Raw genomic sequence first — 16,903 nt, 5'->3', positions numbered from 1 at the left:
TGCATTGTTCATTTCTAATGTGGCTACCTCTTGCCATTTGATTTTGAGTCTCCCAATATTTGTTTTCATAAATCCCCAGTTTCTGAAGTCCTGTGATTAGGTGAGAATTTCAGCTTTCATTTAAAAAAGTCCGTTTCTAGCCCTCATAGTTGCAGAGAAAAGCTTGAAAATGTGACCCTGAAAAATGAATAAACTAGAAGGACCATCAAAAGAACAACAAATTTATTATTTTTTTTTAAATCTTATGAACTTAAGTCAATGTCATGATTTTGGGGGACCTGATTCAATATTTTTTGTAGCAACAATGAGCGAGGATGCATAAGCCAGGCAGAGTACTGCTCAGTTCTCAAATCCCAGGGTGAGTTTACAAGGCTGCCATAACAACATAAAAACAGCCATACTGGGCCGGACCAATGGTCCATTTAGCCCAGTATCCTGTCTTCCGACTGTGGCCGTAAAATAAGCAAACTTGATTGGGAAGTCAGTGAGCCACAAGCGTGGAATGCGACGGTGCCATTTTCACAGTCACTTTTCAAACTATAATCACATTTTAAATGATACTTACTTGGGACCAGATTGGTTGATGCCATGCAGCATAAATATTAATATTATACATCATTATTTTTCTGTTTATTTTACAACTGTTGTTGTCGGGATGGTGTCAAAACGTAACCATCATTTAAAGCCAGCTCTTGAGATATTGTATTGAGCTTTTTCTTTTTGCCTATTTTGTTGCATAAGGCCATACCAGCTACATCACAGGCTACATCTGTCCCATGCAGTGTTTTAAAAGGCCGCTTTCATGTTATGTCACTTCTTAAAAAAAGAACAGTTCTCTCTCACTCCATTTCTGATAGTAACTTTGATTATTTAACTTTTTAAAAAAGTCTAATTTACTGTTCACCATTTATGATATTTACCTTTTTCAAAGTTCTTTTTGCCTTCTTCATAGTTAAAGTCCAAATCCCACTGAAATTCAATGAGAGTTGGACACTGAATGCCTCTGCCCATTTGAAAAACTCCAGCCTTCATGCATTTTAGTCTATCTGAGCAATGAAAAAAAGTGGTTTGTTTCATTTTCTAATTCACATGCACTGGCAAATTCCTCGGCGTTCGGGTAAAACAGTATGGGGGATATTTTAAATCCAAACAACAAAAAACCCAAGCCAAAACCCTTCCTGTTTCCATTATTCATTTACTCTTTCATGTCATGAGAACAATTGCAGTGCTACATTGTATAAAACTTGTTCTTTTTTTATCATTCTTGTATTTAGGGCTTTAGTAGCTGATGGTCTCCTTTTAAGCAGGGCACCCACATTTTTTCACATGGGGGTCCAAAATGGCAGCTTACCAGAAGCCCAAAGGGGCTTCCATAAAATAGATCAGTTTGTACTACCTCTAACCTTTGATGTGGACCAGGTTCTGCCTGTGGAGACCACAAGTCCCAGCATGCACTTCTGTATTGCCGAAGTACCAGGACCCAAAGTCTGTGCAGGCCACTGCCCAGTAATAAAGATGAACTTGCTATAGTGTAGAATGCCATAGGACATACTCCTATCCTCCCTGGCCAGATGAAAACCATGAGTCTGATTCACTGCCCCTGCTGTCACCCTTTGAAGCCTATGTTACCATTCTGATTTGATAGCTTTACCTCCGACAGGTGTAAATCAATTCCTAGACACAGCACTGCAGAGTCAGTTTCCATCTATTTATAATGTAAACAAAGTGCAGCCGGCCACATCGGCCTCTTCCCCCAGGTGTGGTGTCGGCCTTTCATCTTAATCAGGAGATCTCCCCCCCTTCTTCTTTCCAAGCCGCACGCCTCCGCGTGAGCAGCAGCTCCGCGAGCCTGTTTCATCTCAACGGATTTCTTCCTGGTGACATCCTGCATACGGGCGCGTACTACGAGCTGCCTCTTGCCCCCCATGCGACTTTACCATTTCACTCGACAGAGCCGCGCCCCGCTCGCCCCCTTCCTCCCATCCTTCCCATCAGGACATCTGTCCACCCAGGCCACCTCCATACTAAGGCTTGGGAATCACCTACATGGAATGGATAGGAGCATCACTGAAGAAGAAGAGAGTTAGAGTCTCCTGTAACTGGTGTTCTTCGAGATGTGTGTGTTTATCCATCCCAACCCCGCCCCTCCTCCCCCCCCACCGGAATAGCCGGCAAGGAGCTTACCTGTGATACTAATAACATTTTGGCTTTATAAAATAGAATGACATCCCATTTACTGTGCATTGTTTCATTTTTGTACTTCACTCAGCTTGGACAATGTTAGTGACTTTTCCTTGAACCCAATTCCTGGCCAGTATCACAGCTCCTCATGAAATAGCACAGTGGTAGCGTTCAGGTTCCCAGTGTGCAATGGAATGGTTACATTAGGGGCGGGGGTTGTTTGTTTTTTAAAATTTCATGCACATTTTTCCATTAATAAATCTGGAATCCAATTTCAGTTGACAGCAACTCTTGAAATGTGATTTAGGTTTTAGGAAGAGGCTTTGAACTAAGGCATCCACTTTTTTTTTTCACTGGGTCCTTTAATATATTTAACTAGGACCTTTTAGTCCTGACCCTGTTCTAGATTCTCACTCTGCTTAAGTTAAATTTTTTGTGAACTCAAGCCCCTGCACTACTTTTGAACCTGATGGTTGTTTGGTAACTATAAATCAGCACTTCCAGCGGCCTTCATTGTGGTTTCAAGCAGTGTCCTGTTAAAAAGACCTTGCAATCAGACCACCCAGAACTCACTTCTAGTCACTTCATGAGTCATGCTTTGTAAGTTCAAGAAACCCAGCCTAAACAAGATGGTTTTCAGAAGTCAGATAAAAATTGAAAAGAAAAGAATGTTCGCTCTGGCCTCTGACAAAGGTGAATGCTTCTCATTTTGCCTTTTCTGAGAATAACCTCAGCTGCTTTTATTTCACCAGTATTTCTTTTCTATATTAATTTAGTTTGGTAGTGAGTTAGCCAATGCATGTACTGCCAGTGTGCCTCAACCCTAGCTCAGAGACACTAGCTTTCAGGGCAGATCAGTCTTCATGTCTATTCACATTCTTATTTCATCAGCTAGAACTACCCACGAGGGTCACTTGTGGTGGGTTATTTGGTTTTTTTTGGTGAGTTGGACTCCTGTTTTCTGGGAATGGGATTGAGGCCACAGACACATTTCACATAGGTGACCAAGCAGCCATCTAGTGATAAATGAGCTTACTACTAACATGCTGGATTTGAACTAGCAAGTATCCCAGACTCCAGTTCCAACCCACTATGTCTTCCAGTTTCCCCTGTTTTCACACTGACTATGCTCTGTAGCAGAGCCTCCCATCAGATACTTTAGTTACACAACTGCTCAGCACCAATGCCTTCTAAACCAGCTCAGTTATTTTCAAAGATTCAGTCACTATCAAGCCAAAAACATGCATTTGAATCACAGCTAGACAGTAAATCTATTTGTCTTCCCCATGGTGGGAAGAGGTTTTCCATCTGCCAATCACACATTGAGGTCTCTCCCTAAATGCATACGACACACAAACCTGATGCAGGCAGCTGCAGGAGTTTAAGTGGCAAACTGCCATTTGCTCCGCCTCATACACTCCCCTATATAAATAGGAAGATAACAGCCACCTGTTCCTAATAGTAGGGTTACCTAGATTTTCAGTTGTGCTAGTCTCTTTATACAAGCTCAGCTTCTCTCAGCCCCTGTTAGAACAACATTGTTTTTGCCTTACTCAAGGTAAGTAAGGGTTCTTCTGTTCTTGTCTGTTCCTGAATCAGAGACCAACTGCATAGTTAAGTTTGCTCCTGCTGGAAGAAGAAAATTATTTTTGTGTTTGTGTGGAAAGTGCTGCTACTATGGGGAGGGATGGATGGTCTTATAAAGCCTGAGATATGTCTAAGCAGTAGTAATGTTGTTCTCTTCTGGTGCAAGTTAAATGGGTATAATGCAAATATTCAAATCCTGCCTTAAAAGTGGGTGCCAATGAAGAAACCAGACATAAGTAGAAATTAACCTCAGGAGTAAAGGTTGGCTCTAAACATCCCCAAAGTTTGGGGGCCGGCTGGATTCAGGGGTTTGGATCAGACCCATCACTAGAAATGGTACAGTAATGCAAATTAAAGCTTCAAATAACAGCTGTGTTTGCTCCAGGACAGTGTTGTGTTAATCCCTCCCCTCCCCGCAGTTGAGGGAGGAAGTTGGTGTTGTAAGGCCCATGTTCGCTAGCCCTGTTCAAAGCAGTCTAGGTAACGCAGCATGTAAAAGGTTAACGTCCTCTAGCACCTTGTTTACTCTGCTGTTCCTGCCCCTCCGGCTCCGGTTTCCAAGTAGTCAGCACTGAGGGGGGCAGGTTGGTCCGCCAGTCACCAGTGATGCTACGGGCTGGTAGCTGGTCACCCAGCAAAACACTCCGATTCCTGACTGCAAAAGATAAGGGCAAAGACCCATTTGTATCTTTGATTGTGGGCTGCGCTGGGGACTTCAATCGCTGCACAGAGACTCTAGAAACGTGGGTAGAGGCTTGGCGTGGGCTTGGCTTCGGCCACTCGGGGAAATTTTGACCCATTTCCTGACTGGACATTGTATGCTTGTCATTTAATGTAGGGTCAGCCACGTTCTTCCTAAGGGAAATGGGCTCCCTCCTGCCTGAATTGTTTGAGGGCATCACAGGGTGATGTTGTACTTTGGGCCCTGCAGTCAGATCTGCCCAGGCATGAATCCCCCAGCGGGTATCTGACTGCAGAATCAGTCCCCCGTTTCCAATATTGCAGTGGAAAGTTTTCAGTGGAATCAGAAACATTGAATTAATATTTCTCCTTGTATGAAGTTTAGCAAAAACATGTAGGCAGAGTGTTGCTTGGCAGAGTGTAGTTACTTGAGAGGATCCCTTTAAATGGGATAAAACTGCCAAAATCAATATGTTAATTTTGAATCAGCCAATTGCTGCAAAGCAAATGGTCGGAGAAGAAAAGGGATGTTTTCCCCTGTGAGAGAGACATTTCTCATTCCTGCCTTTGATGCACGGTACTCATTTGATTTGAAAATAACCTTTCCTTTTCCAGTGCAAATGGAATCCTTAGTTAGCCACTTAAGCCAGCTTCAGGTCTGCTTCATGCTTCCTGGAGTGGCATGTTGCAGACTCAAAGGCTGAGCATCTGGGTCCTGCATCTGTACCTGTATTAAAAAAAAGGGGGTGGGGGTGGAGGGGGAAACAAAAATGTTTTATGGCTCAAGTTCTGCATGTGGATGCTGCAGTGAGAAGCACTATGCTTGTCTGCAGGACCATGTCCCTTCTGTTAAGTGGGTGGGTTTGGTGACTTCAGGGTGACTCTGTGTGGGCACAGGGTCTATGCTAGGAGGTGTTGGATAGATCAGAGCCTTTGTTCTTTTAATGTAGCTCAGTGCAGTATCCATGCACCTATAAAAAAGCAACAAATAAAAGATGAAAAAAGAAAACAACCTTCCTCCCCTTCCTTAAAAACCCCCAGTTAAGGTTGCTAATGGCAACTACTTAGTTATTGACCTGCATTGATCAGCCTCAAATTCAAGGCCACAAACATACATGGTTTTGCCTTCCATTGGTAAGGGTGTGCGTAATTCCTCAGAATACAGCTCAGCATTTATAGATCAAAGTCCTCCCCAAAGGAGGGCAAGTATTTCCCTTTTACCAATGGGGAGACCACGGCACGGATCACTGGAGTGACTTGCCCAAAGCCAATGGCAGAACAGTGTTAACTGGTGAGCCATGCAGGGCAGGAATAGTCTTTGATCTGGGTTTGTGCAGCACCTGGTACAGTGGGGTTTCAGTCAGGATTTTGGTATTGCTACTAGAATATGAATGTTTAATAACAGCAATAAATCTAAGGCTAGAACCTCAAGATCTCCTGGCTATTTATTACCACTGCTGAGTGCCCTATTCTAGAGTCTTATCTACTAGGCAGCACTGCCTCCCAGTATATGGCGCACATAACTGCTTTCTTCTTGGACATGTTTGGTAAAGTGCTTACAACATTCTCAACTGCCAGTTTGACAAAATATATTACCAGTTAATGTATTTTCACTTAAAAGTATCCTTTCAAAGAAAACATTTAGGTACCATATATATTAGTGACCGGTTTGTGGGTCAGAGTTAAGGTTAAGTATAGTTTAACCTTTAACACACACTTTTTTTTGTACTTGACAAGAATGCATTTATTATATAGGTAGTGTGAAATTTATAGGAGCCAGAAAATGTGTAGTTATGGTTCATTGTGGGAGTTCTGTGAAAGATGGGTCCGGTGCAGACACTGCTGTCATTTAGCTACCTCAATTGTTATTTTACCATAAGCCATTTTAAGGGTAGGGTGCTGAATTGTGAGTCAGGAGACTTGGGTTCAGTTCTGCAGCTGTGACGTTGAGCAAGACACTTCCCTTGTCTAGTCCACTCTTTCCTCGCCTATCCTTTGTCTTGTCTCATTAGATTGTAGGTTCTTCAGGGCAGGACTCTCTGTTACCATGGGCTTGTCTACACTTAAAATGCTACAGCCTAGTGCTTCAGTGTAGACACTACCTATGTCGATGGGACAGCTAGTGCTGTCTACATGAGGACTTAGGTCAGCTTAATGACACCGCTCAGGGTGTGGCTTTTTCACACTCGGGACTGTTGTAGTTATGCCAGCCTAATTTTCTAGTGTAGACCAGGCCTTAAGTGTCTATACAGCATCTGGTTTAATGTGGCTGTGATCTCGATTGCAGCTTCTAGTTGCTACCATAATACAAGTCTTTATTAAAAATAATTTTGGATTTGAAATAACCCAGGAAGAAACCTTTCTCTCCTCTCCTTTCTGGAGACTACTAGGTGCGCTGAATTGCTGAACTGATGAAAAATCACGCAAGGAAGCTGAGCACGCCAGTCAAACAGCTGTAGTCAGGGCCAGCTCTAGGCACCAGCAAACCAAGCACGTGCTTGGGGCGGCACGTTTTCAGGGGCGGCATTCCGGCCACTTTTCTTTTCTTTTTTTTTTTCTGGATGGCAAAAGCCTAGAGCCGGCCCTGGCGGCAGCAGCGCGGGGGGCGCCCTGGGGCCGCTGCAGTTCGCGCGGCGGGGGAGCAGCGCCCTTACCTTGTGGCTGGGCTGGGCAGGCTCTGAGCGGGGGACACTCGGGCTGGGGGCTGCCCCGCGGGGCACACGGAGCCGCCTGCAGGTGCTGGGGCTGGGTGAAGTGGCCCGAGCCGCCCAGGGACTGTGGCAGGGCTGCCAGGAGCAGAAGCAGCTGCGGAGTCAGAGAGGGTGGGGCGCTGCCATGGGGGGCCCGTGTCCTGCTCTCCGGAGCTCCGCTCCCTCTGGGGCTACCTTGCCCGGCTCCTCAGCCCCCTGCCGGGGCGGTCCTCTGGTTCTGCGCTCCCAGGTCCCGGCTGGTCCTGGAGGAGGGAGCCCCGGCTGGAGGGATCCTGGGCTGAGGCACGGCCCGGGAGCCCTGCTGCTTACCCTGACCCTGCCAGCGCCGGACCGGCTGGAGGCAAGGGGGGAATGGGCGGAGTCAGCACAGGTGGGGGGGAGTCCAGGGCTGGGGCAGCAGAGGGTGTGGGTAGGGGAGGGCACTGGTGTGTGTGGGGGGGGTGAGAGCTCAGGGGTGGGGGGGCAGCCAAAATTTTTTTTGCGTGGGATGGCAGAAAACCTAGAGCCGGCCCTGTCTGTAGTTATACTAATGTCACAGCTGGTTGCTTCATGCCATTTTATGGGGCTTGTTCAGAGCCCTCCTAACATGCTGTATTTAAAGGGAAAATTGGACAGTTAGAAGTAGTAAAAGATAGAAAGAGAAAAGAAGGTAAGAGGAGTCCAGTGTAACGGGGAAAGGGGACATTAGGAGTAGTATGGGACTTCTTCACTGCTCCCTTTTCTGTTATTTCCTTCCCTTCTTTCCTAGCATAGGAGGAGTGGAGTTTTCTCACCTGTACATACCTTTGCTCTTGAAAGACGGGCACGTGTTACGCACCCGCCTCACTGTTGAGGTGTAAGAAATCCTCCTTCAGAGACCTATGTGTCTTTAGGGGGAGGTGTTCAGAGGCACAAGGGCTGTGAGGCTCCCAACTGGCACCCATTGACTTTCTATGGGACTTGGGTGGCTAATTGCCTTAGTGCCTTTCTAAATGCCCACCCCAAATGGTTGAGGGTAATTGCTTAGCTGCCTTGTGGTATCCTAGTTCTAATTTCCATACGGGTGCCCTATGGTCTTTATGATCAGATCTAGGAAAGTGTCTCAGTGCAACACTGCAGTTCACCATTGATCACCAAGGGTTATTTCATACCAAGTAGTTTTATTCCTGCTTTTCTAGAATGTTTTATCTTGTTGCTCTTCAATGAAGCTTTGCTTGCTGCTTTGTTGGTAATCCTATTCTATTTTTTACTGATTTATCACCAGGCACAAAGTAGCATCTGTACGATGTACACTGTGGGAACAACCCAAAGTTGCTCTGCAACTAAACTGGTTTACAATTATACTGAATCCTATTAAATTAAAACACATAGCACATATATTACACAATAAACCACAGCTATTTCATGGATCAAATTAAGTTTTATTTGGGCAAATTACAACCTTTCTTACAGTTGTGCCTTTGTGGGACCATTCCTTTTTCATAAAAGCAAGCATTTTTGGCAAACACTCTTGAAGTATGCATTCCCAAAAATTGCATAGACAGTTGCTATTTTTTAGATGTATGTGGCTAATTATCTTCTCCTATTTAGGACAGATTCAAACACGAGAGAGTTGTCGTCGTCCTATCCCATTCTTCGTTCTGCTGGAATTTCTTATTCCTTTCCGTTTTTTTATTAGCTTGGCTATGGAAGTCAGCAGAAAAACCTTCTACTCATTAAAAAGCAGAAAAGCATTTCCCGGAATTCTTGAGGAAATATGACTCACTAAATCACCCTCTAACAACTGCTTTGCTCACTCTGCTGCAAAACAAAGTAGCTCAGTGGATAACAGTGGCTTGGAAGACGAAGGTCAAAAACAAATCTCTGGGAATGTGGATGCAGATCAGCTTGAACATAGGGAGCCATAAGGCATCAGATGACAGGACTAAAAATGTAGCCCAGTGAAGTGGGTGGAGAACTTGTTGGCTGGTAGTGAGTATGAAAAATGTTTACAGGCCCAAAACAGAAATTATGGTTTGGGAATGGAGACAGTCTATAACCCAAGATTTCAGTGGTTCCTGGCCCTTCTTGTTTGTTTGTTTTCTGGCCATTAATTGCCTAGTGACAATCCCACACAGGGGATTCCCATTGACTATCCCTGTGGGTGTGGCATAGAGAAGATGCATTCCTATGTACTATGTCCTCAATCACAACCTTCTGGCTTAATTCACTAATTTGAGTCTTATAGGTAGATTCTTTCCTTAGCTCTGCTCAGAATAACTTGCTAAATGTTACTCGTTAGTGGGCAAACAGGTTTGGATAAAATAAAAATAACTCAGACAACTCTTTGTGAGGCTTGAAAAAATGTTGCTTAACTGTTTTTCCTGCCTCTCTGGTTTCCGGTTTCAGTCGGGGCCAGAGGTAGAGCCACCAAAGTTCTGTGAGAAAAGCTTTTCCCACAGTATTCTCAGCCAGGACCAGGAAATACAGCATATCTCACAAGTACAGGCTTCCTTGGGTGATATCCAGCCCAATTTGTAGACCAATGAGATTCAGGTAAGCATCAGATGAGCATCCAAACATTTAATTTCTTTAATGAACTGAATGGAACCTTTGCAACCCGTAAGCTCACACTTTTTAGTCGTCATTGCTCTTGGGGCAAGCTGGAATGATGAAAATGCATCTATTAACATTTGACTCTGGCTCTTTACCAGGCAAAGCTAGTGTTCAGATTCTCCTACGCTTCCATTCCATACCATGGCAAAACATTTGCATCTTCTCATTTCTCCATGGCCAGAAGAGTCACCACAAAGCAGGGCACTTGAGGGCAGTGAAAGAAGGAAGGATGGACATATAGGGGGGATCCTGGATGTGTGCCCACCAAGCTCCTGAAATGTCTATAAAATTTCTGAAAACTAAAGTTCTAGAAAAAGGCCCAAGTTTCAAAGTTTCAATCTGGGCCTAGCATGACCCAGGGAACCTGAGTCTTGGGGGTACTACACTCCGCAGTGGTGTCCTTCAGATAAGAGGGTTTCCTTTTTCATGGTGCAACTTTATTTGGATAAAGTATTTGCTGCTTAAATTGTATATTGCATCTCTCCACTACGGTTAGGGCACCGCATTTCTCCCCAGAGGCGTTTACCCAGCAATGGGGGATGAAGTGATCCGTGGCATTTCTTTTCACATTGGCTTGTAGTGCACTTTGGAATGAAAGGGGATGCATTAAAATAAGAGGATTACTTTTACACTCTACACAGAAGAGCCCTTAAATGAGGAATTGCTTTGGTTTTCTCAGTCACTGAAGTTAGCCAGGTCCGAGTCCCACCCTTGTTTTCACCATCGATCAGGAAAGAAGTAGCAGACTCATGTTGGAGGACTACAGAGCAATCCTCAAAAGAGACGGGTGTTTGGAGCTCAAGCTGTGTCGTCTTGTCTGCTGTTGCCCATATTACACCTGTAACGCTGTTCTGGACAGCAATACTTTCACCACTGATGTGGCAGCCCATTGCCAGTCGTGATTCTAAAATGTCTTTGTACGAAGCACTGCTGCCTTCCAGAGAATAAACACTGGCTGTGGTATCATTTCCCAAAGTCGAGTGTTTCGACATGGCTGCCCAGGGTATTGTGGGAATACGCCATAGGCACTGGTGTGTAGCGGGTATTTTCTGCATGCCTCTTCTAGTTACTCCTTTATGTACATGCCTGTTTGTGTACAGAGGTGTGCAATGGCCTCTACTGGTGCATGTGTGCCTAGAAGGCACCACATCTGTGTCTCCAGATGCTGCTTGATGATGATGCAGTGTCTCTAGCCTGTAGAGGATATAATTAATCCTGGCGTCAGCACAGCTGGCTGAATGAAAAAATTAATTGTGAATAAGTTATCCACCAATTGCAGAAAAATAATTGTAACTACTTTATCTGACAGGGTTCAACCTGGTAGATCTGAGTGGGGTGGAGGTGTTTATTCCTGTACCTGCGCATTATAAACTTCAGGATCAAGGCCTGAATACTCAAGACTACAAAAAGGGGGCTGGGGGGGAAGACTCATTATTCCTGTTTTTACAAATGGGGAATTGACAGAGACTAAGTGACTTGGCCAGGGTTACCCAAGGAGTCTGTGACAGAGCTTGGAATTGAACTCCGATATCCTGAGTCTCAGGCTGCTCTTGTGGCTAAGGCACTAGGAATTTCTCATTACGAAGGTCTCTTTAATGATGTTTAGATCTCAGCCCTAATTTATTCTGGGGCTTTAAATAACAGCAAAGCAAATCCAGGGGTTTGGATTGGGCCTATATCCAGCTCTGCTGGGTATAACGGAGAAACCTAGATTGCCTTCAGTACGTGGCCACTGCATTAGGAGCTCCATGACTTGGTCTGCATAAGCTTGACTATCTTGCTTTGACCCCTTCTGCTTCCTACTTGTCTGTCAAATGGTTTAACTTTTCCACTATGTACTTTCCTCTCCCCTCCCCCCCATTTATTCCCTAAAATACATCTTATTGTGGACTGAGCTGAGGACTGGTTAACAGCTGTGAAGTGCCTTGCTCCCAAGTCTAATGGCAGTGGCCCCCCTTGTAAAGTTTTTTACTCCATGGAATGTCAAGAATATTTCATGCTCTTTCTTCCCCCATTCTTCCTCACACCCACCCCTTCTTCCACTCCAAACCACAAATAGAAAGCAGAGGAGGGAAGGCTGCAGAATTCCTGATGCACTGAAAGCTTTTTCCAGTCCTTTTCCTGTCTCGGCATCTGAATCCTTGTAAAATCTGGAAATCGACACAGATACAGGAGCATGGGATGTCCACTTGGTGCTAAACAGTTATGGTTTCATGTATACAGCTGTGGCATTTCTCTTGTTGGGATACCAACATGGGTCAATACCATCTTTGTTATGTATGGGAAATGCATTCAACCAGCCATTTCAACACGGCAGATCAGGGCTTGGGAAGAAGGGACCACAGCATATTGTTAGCTGTCATTGCAGCAGTGCTTGGGACTGCCTCCTCATGGAACCCTTCTGAAAGTATACACAATATTGCACAAATCCCTCTGGGCACTATTGTCATACAGTCAAAAGCTATTATGATGCAGTCTCTGAAATCACATCTGCACTGGATGTATAGAGTTGTATTCAGTGGGACTATGTCCACAGGCTGTTGACTGGTAAGTTGCAAATGAAATCCATAGAATAAAACTTAATTATTTGGTGATGGTAGCTGTCACAGTGAACAGCACCTCTGACTCCTCCTGGTCTCTGACACCGTCTTTTCTCCACTCCCAAACACCTGGCTTTGGTCTCTCTTGAGGGGGAATCATGTAACTCCTCCCACTCTTAGGCTGGGTCCTGGGTTTTGTCCCTCTGTGATCAACTATGATTCCCTCAGCAGGCCTGACTTCAGTGGCGGCGTTTCCTCTCTCTCCAGGAGCAATGACGTGTATCCAGTGACCAGACAGCCACCTTAGAGTAAGGTGTTAATTTAGAACAAAAGCATTTAAGAGAAAACAGATCTTAAAGATATAAACCAGTGTTGCCTTTATTCCTTCCTTTCCCTGGGTCCAGGCAGCAATAAGCCTTGCGGGGGGGGGGGACCCATGCTTTCAGACCCCTCTGTTGAGAACCTCTTTGTCGACCTGTCTCCCTGTCAGTCGACCCCTGCCCTGCTCTCCTCAGAAGGGCTTTTTAACTGATGAGTGCTTTGATCGCTGGCTCACAGCCTGGCAAAGTGAGGCTAGTATCTTCATTGGAGACAGGATCCAGGATCCTCAAAGCTGATGGCTTCTCTCACTGTCTTGTCATTGCTACCACGTGTTTGTCTTGGAGGTTATGTATCTGGACCCATTGTTTTTGTTTTCCCCACAGTTCTCTATTAAGCTAGAACAACACAGTCACGTGGGAAAGTCATATAACCCAACATACAATAACAGGCCCAGCATGAACCAGGTCACCTACAGGGTTAATAAAACAATGACACATCAGTATTCCTAGGTTATTATATAGCGATTCTCTGGCCATTGCGGTAGTACTTGTGACACACTTTCTAGGTCTTCAAGAAGGAGCTCACAGTCTGAGGATGGATAGACAAACAAGTAGACGTTGGCCAGGGAAGAAAACTAATGGGATTTTTCTCCATATATGAGCAAGATGCACAGAACTGCCTAGAGTGGATTTCTAAAAAGTGGCACCTTTATAGGCTAACAGAAGTATTGGAGCATGAGCTTTCATGGGTGAATATGTGGGTGATGCGTCTGACGAAGTGGGTATTCACCCACGAAAACTTATGCTCCAATACATCTGTTAGTCTATAAGGTGCCACAGGTTTCTGTTGCTTTTTACAGATCCAGACTAACACGGCTCCCCCTCTGATACTAGAGTGGATCTCATTGACTCGTCTAAAAAATCTCTAACTTGAGCTTTTGCTGCCTCCTCATGGAAGGCAAACAGTAGGGGAGGGGTTCTCCCTCCTGCTATGGCCCCCTTATGCTGCTACTGCAGCATTGGGGATGGGGGGGGGAGAGACAAAAGCCCCAGATCAGACTGGGGTAGTAGGCCCCTGGTGCAGGAATTGAGTAAGACAGCCACAGATTGCGAGGTCCCCTCCACGACAAAAACCCTCCTGTAGGGGGCGTGCTGGGGTGTGGCTGTAGTGGATGTTGCTATGGCAACTCTCACGCACAGACAGCCTGTGATGCTGCACGTTAGGCAGCCCAACCAGGGCTGCATCGGTAACACGGCAGCAGTCCCGATTGGGGAGGATGTAAGGGTGGTTCTGAAAGTTCACTGTAGCTCCCCGTGCCTGGGCTGTGAGCTTTGCTTTGTGTCTCTGAGAGGTGCAGCCCAGCCCCTCTCCCTCACTGTATAAATTCTCGTCTGCCCAAACGTTTCCTAAGCACTCGCACCGGCGTTGGAATGCATCCCACAGGGCCTGGGTCAGAGCAGTCATCCACCTGCCTCACACCCTTCCTGAAAAGCAGAGTGGTTCATTTGCAGAAATCCTGGCATCTAGCTATCCAGCACTAGTGCCTCCGGCAAGTCATGGGGGGCGCTTTCTGTTAACAAGGGAATAGGTATTGCACTCCTGAAAGGACTCTCTTAATCCAAACAGAGGGTCTGCAGCCTGATGCCCCAGGGACCTATAGTGCCACTGGGACCTCCCGAACAGGAACTTCAGCTCCCAGGCTAAGGTTCTCTCTTAATCCCCATACATGGGTAGTATCACCATAAAACTTGGAGCCTCAGAGGGAGTGCATGTAATGTCAGTAACTATTTGCACTGATTGCAGTCTGTACAGTTGAGTTTTGCTATTAGTCAGCTGTCCAGGCCAGGTGAAAGCATGTTCTGTCACCGCGGCAATTCCTTTGATCTGCCATCGTTTCAGAGCAGAGAATGCACAGGTAGGACAAATACAGGGAAAAGAAAATGGGGAAGGGGGAAGCTCTTGTAGATTCCAGGAAATTTAGCCCCTGATCCCGAAGACACTTAAGCACGTGCTTAACTCACGTTGGATTACCCGGGTGTTTTTGCAGGATTGGGGTGTGGTGGGTTTTTTAAATCCCATTTTGCAGCATTGAAGCTCTTGCAGTGGAAGATGATTTACTTCTCTCTATCCATGGAATTTAAATGCTATCACCATAGTCTGAGCGCCGAATGTGTTTATCTTCACAACAACCCTGTGAGGTAGGGCAGTGCTATTATACCCATTTTACAGATGGGGATCAGAGGCACAGAGACCGAGTGACTTGTCCTAGGCCAAGCAGGATATGAATGGCTGAGCAGGGACGTGAGCCCAGGTCTCCTAAATTCTAGGCTTGTGACCTAACCACTGGCCATCCCTTCTGCTCTAATTGTGTAGGCCAGCTGTTTTGTTGAGGGGGGGTGTCTTCTTCCTTCTGCTTGATGTCAAATGTAAATCATCCATGATTATTCCTGGTTTATTTTAGGCATCTCTCCAAAATCTTTGTCTTCTACTTTTTGATTAACTTCTAAAAATAAAATAAAATTCAAGGAAGGTGTTAGATCTTAGCAATGCACCACCAGAGTGGTGAGTTGTTAGAAATCTGATTGACAGTACGTGTATTGGTAGGCATCAGTCAGCTACCAATTCTCCTCCCATTCGTGTAAATGTTGAGGAAAACGACTCCCAACACCTAATGAGGGCTGAGGGCTAAGTGAAAACTCTGAGATTCTGTTGGTTAATGCACAACATCTGAAACCATTTTCACTGAGCATGCTCTGTGTGTCGTTTTGTGGCAGTGGGGTTACTTGACACTTTAGTGGATGCTGCTTTGGAGCACAGAATTGAAACCACAAGCCAGTTTACAAAGAACACGCATGATATCTGCTGGGAGAGGAATGCTCACCCTCCAAATCTAAAGGGGGGAAGAAAAAAACCCGCAGACTTCTGCAAACTGCTTCCCTTCCTTTTATTTTTTTCTAAACAGTGTAACAAATGAAACAGAGTGAACATCAAAATGCCATTTAGTTTTGTTATTGTATGCCAAGCTTGGACACATAGGACTTAAGAGTACTCAGCCTGAGCAGTTAATAGTTAATTATTACTGAAATGATGCGTCCGAGTTAATTCTTCAGTCCTTTAAGAGTTTATGGAACTGTAACGAGGGACACCCATTCTTGGCAAACACTTAAGTGATTCAAATGCTAGGGAATTCAGCATGTTTTTCTTCTTCCTCTTAACACTTCATAAGCAAGCTGATGGTCCAGATGGCATAAAGTGGGTTGAAGAGTCCCATCTATCTAAGGAACTGACATTATATTAGTTGCCACTTAAGCATCAACTAACTGAAGCTATTTTAACCCACTGTTATTTTAGAAACAACCAGGTGTTTAATTTTTAGATGAAACTATTGAGTGTGATCTGAACGAGGAGTTTGCACCAGGGTTGGGTTCTGCTCCAACCCAAAGAGAGCCCGAGGTAGTACAAAAAAGGGAGTTGTACTGCCCTGCAGTGTTTGGTTGCTGAGCCCTCCTACTCCCCTATCTGTGTGCAGTGGAGGTCTCTTTGGGCTGTCTGTAGAGTTGGTCAAAAAGTAATTTTAAAAATCTATGCAAAATTGGGTTTAGAGGGAAAGTAAAGTTCTGTGGGAAGTGCTCGGCCGCCCCGAACGCTTTCAAATGTTTTGTTGGAAAACCAAAAATTGAAAATTAATATTTGTTTGGCTGGAAATTTTCACTTTTTTTCAAATAAAAGTTTGTTTTCTACAGACCATTTCCCTGTCCGTTTTCCAGCCAGTTCCAGGTGGTTTGTCTCTTCCTAGAGCCTAGCCAGTCTGTGCCCGCCCTGGGCATGTCTCCGCTGCAGCTGGGAGCTATACTTGCGCTAGTTCCGCTTGAGCTAGCGTGCTAAGAAATAGCAGCGTGGATCTTGTGGCGCAGTAGGTGGCTTGGGCTACCAGCCTGCCGGACCCCCAAGTCCAAGCTTGGATGGCTAGCCCAGACTGCCACCGGTGCCACAATGTCCAAGCTATTTTTAGCTCACTAGCTTGAACAGAGCTAGCATGAGTCTGTCTACCTGGGCTGGGAGGCTTGTTCCCAGCTGCAGTGTAGACACCCCTCCTGTGGCTCTGAGAATCCATGTAGTTCCTTTTAGTCAACCATTAGCTGGGCGCGAAGACTCCACCTCCCAGAACACGTCATCACTGCAGAGTTAGCTGAGTGATTAAAGGTAATAATTGGAGATATACCAATCTCCTAGAACTGGAAGGGACCTTGAAAGGTCATCGAGTCCAGCCCCCTGCCTTCACTAGCAGGGCCAATTTTTGCCCCAGAT

The 16,903-nt window shown here is 45.4% G+C and overlaps 1 protein-coding gene across 2 annotated transcripts in view; it reads left to right on the top strand.

Annotated features, from left to right (window-relative positions):
* The first annotated feature begins 3,652 nt into the window (after positions 1-3,652).
* Positions 3,653-16,903, top strand: part of SMAD3 (SMAD family member 3) — a 365,605-nt gene continuing 352,354 nt past the window's right edge. For both annotated transcript variants that reach the window (XM_039491538.1, XM_039491536.1), the window contains exon 1: positions 3,653-3,739. The gene's annotated coding sequence lies outside the window, so the exon portion shown is untranslated. The remainder of the gene's footprint in view (positions 3,740-16,903) is intronic.

Source organism: Mauremys reevesii, linkage group 10 (genome assembly GCF_016161935.1).
Source record: "Mauremys reevesii isolate NIE-2019 linkage group 10, ASM1616193v1, whole genome shotgun sequence".
Lineage (NCBI taxonomy): Eukaryota > Metazoa > Chordata > Testudines > Geoemydidae > Mauremys > Mauremys reevesii.
Note: the sequence above shows the minus strand (reverse complement) of the source record. Positions and strands in the feature narration are given on the sequence as shown.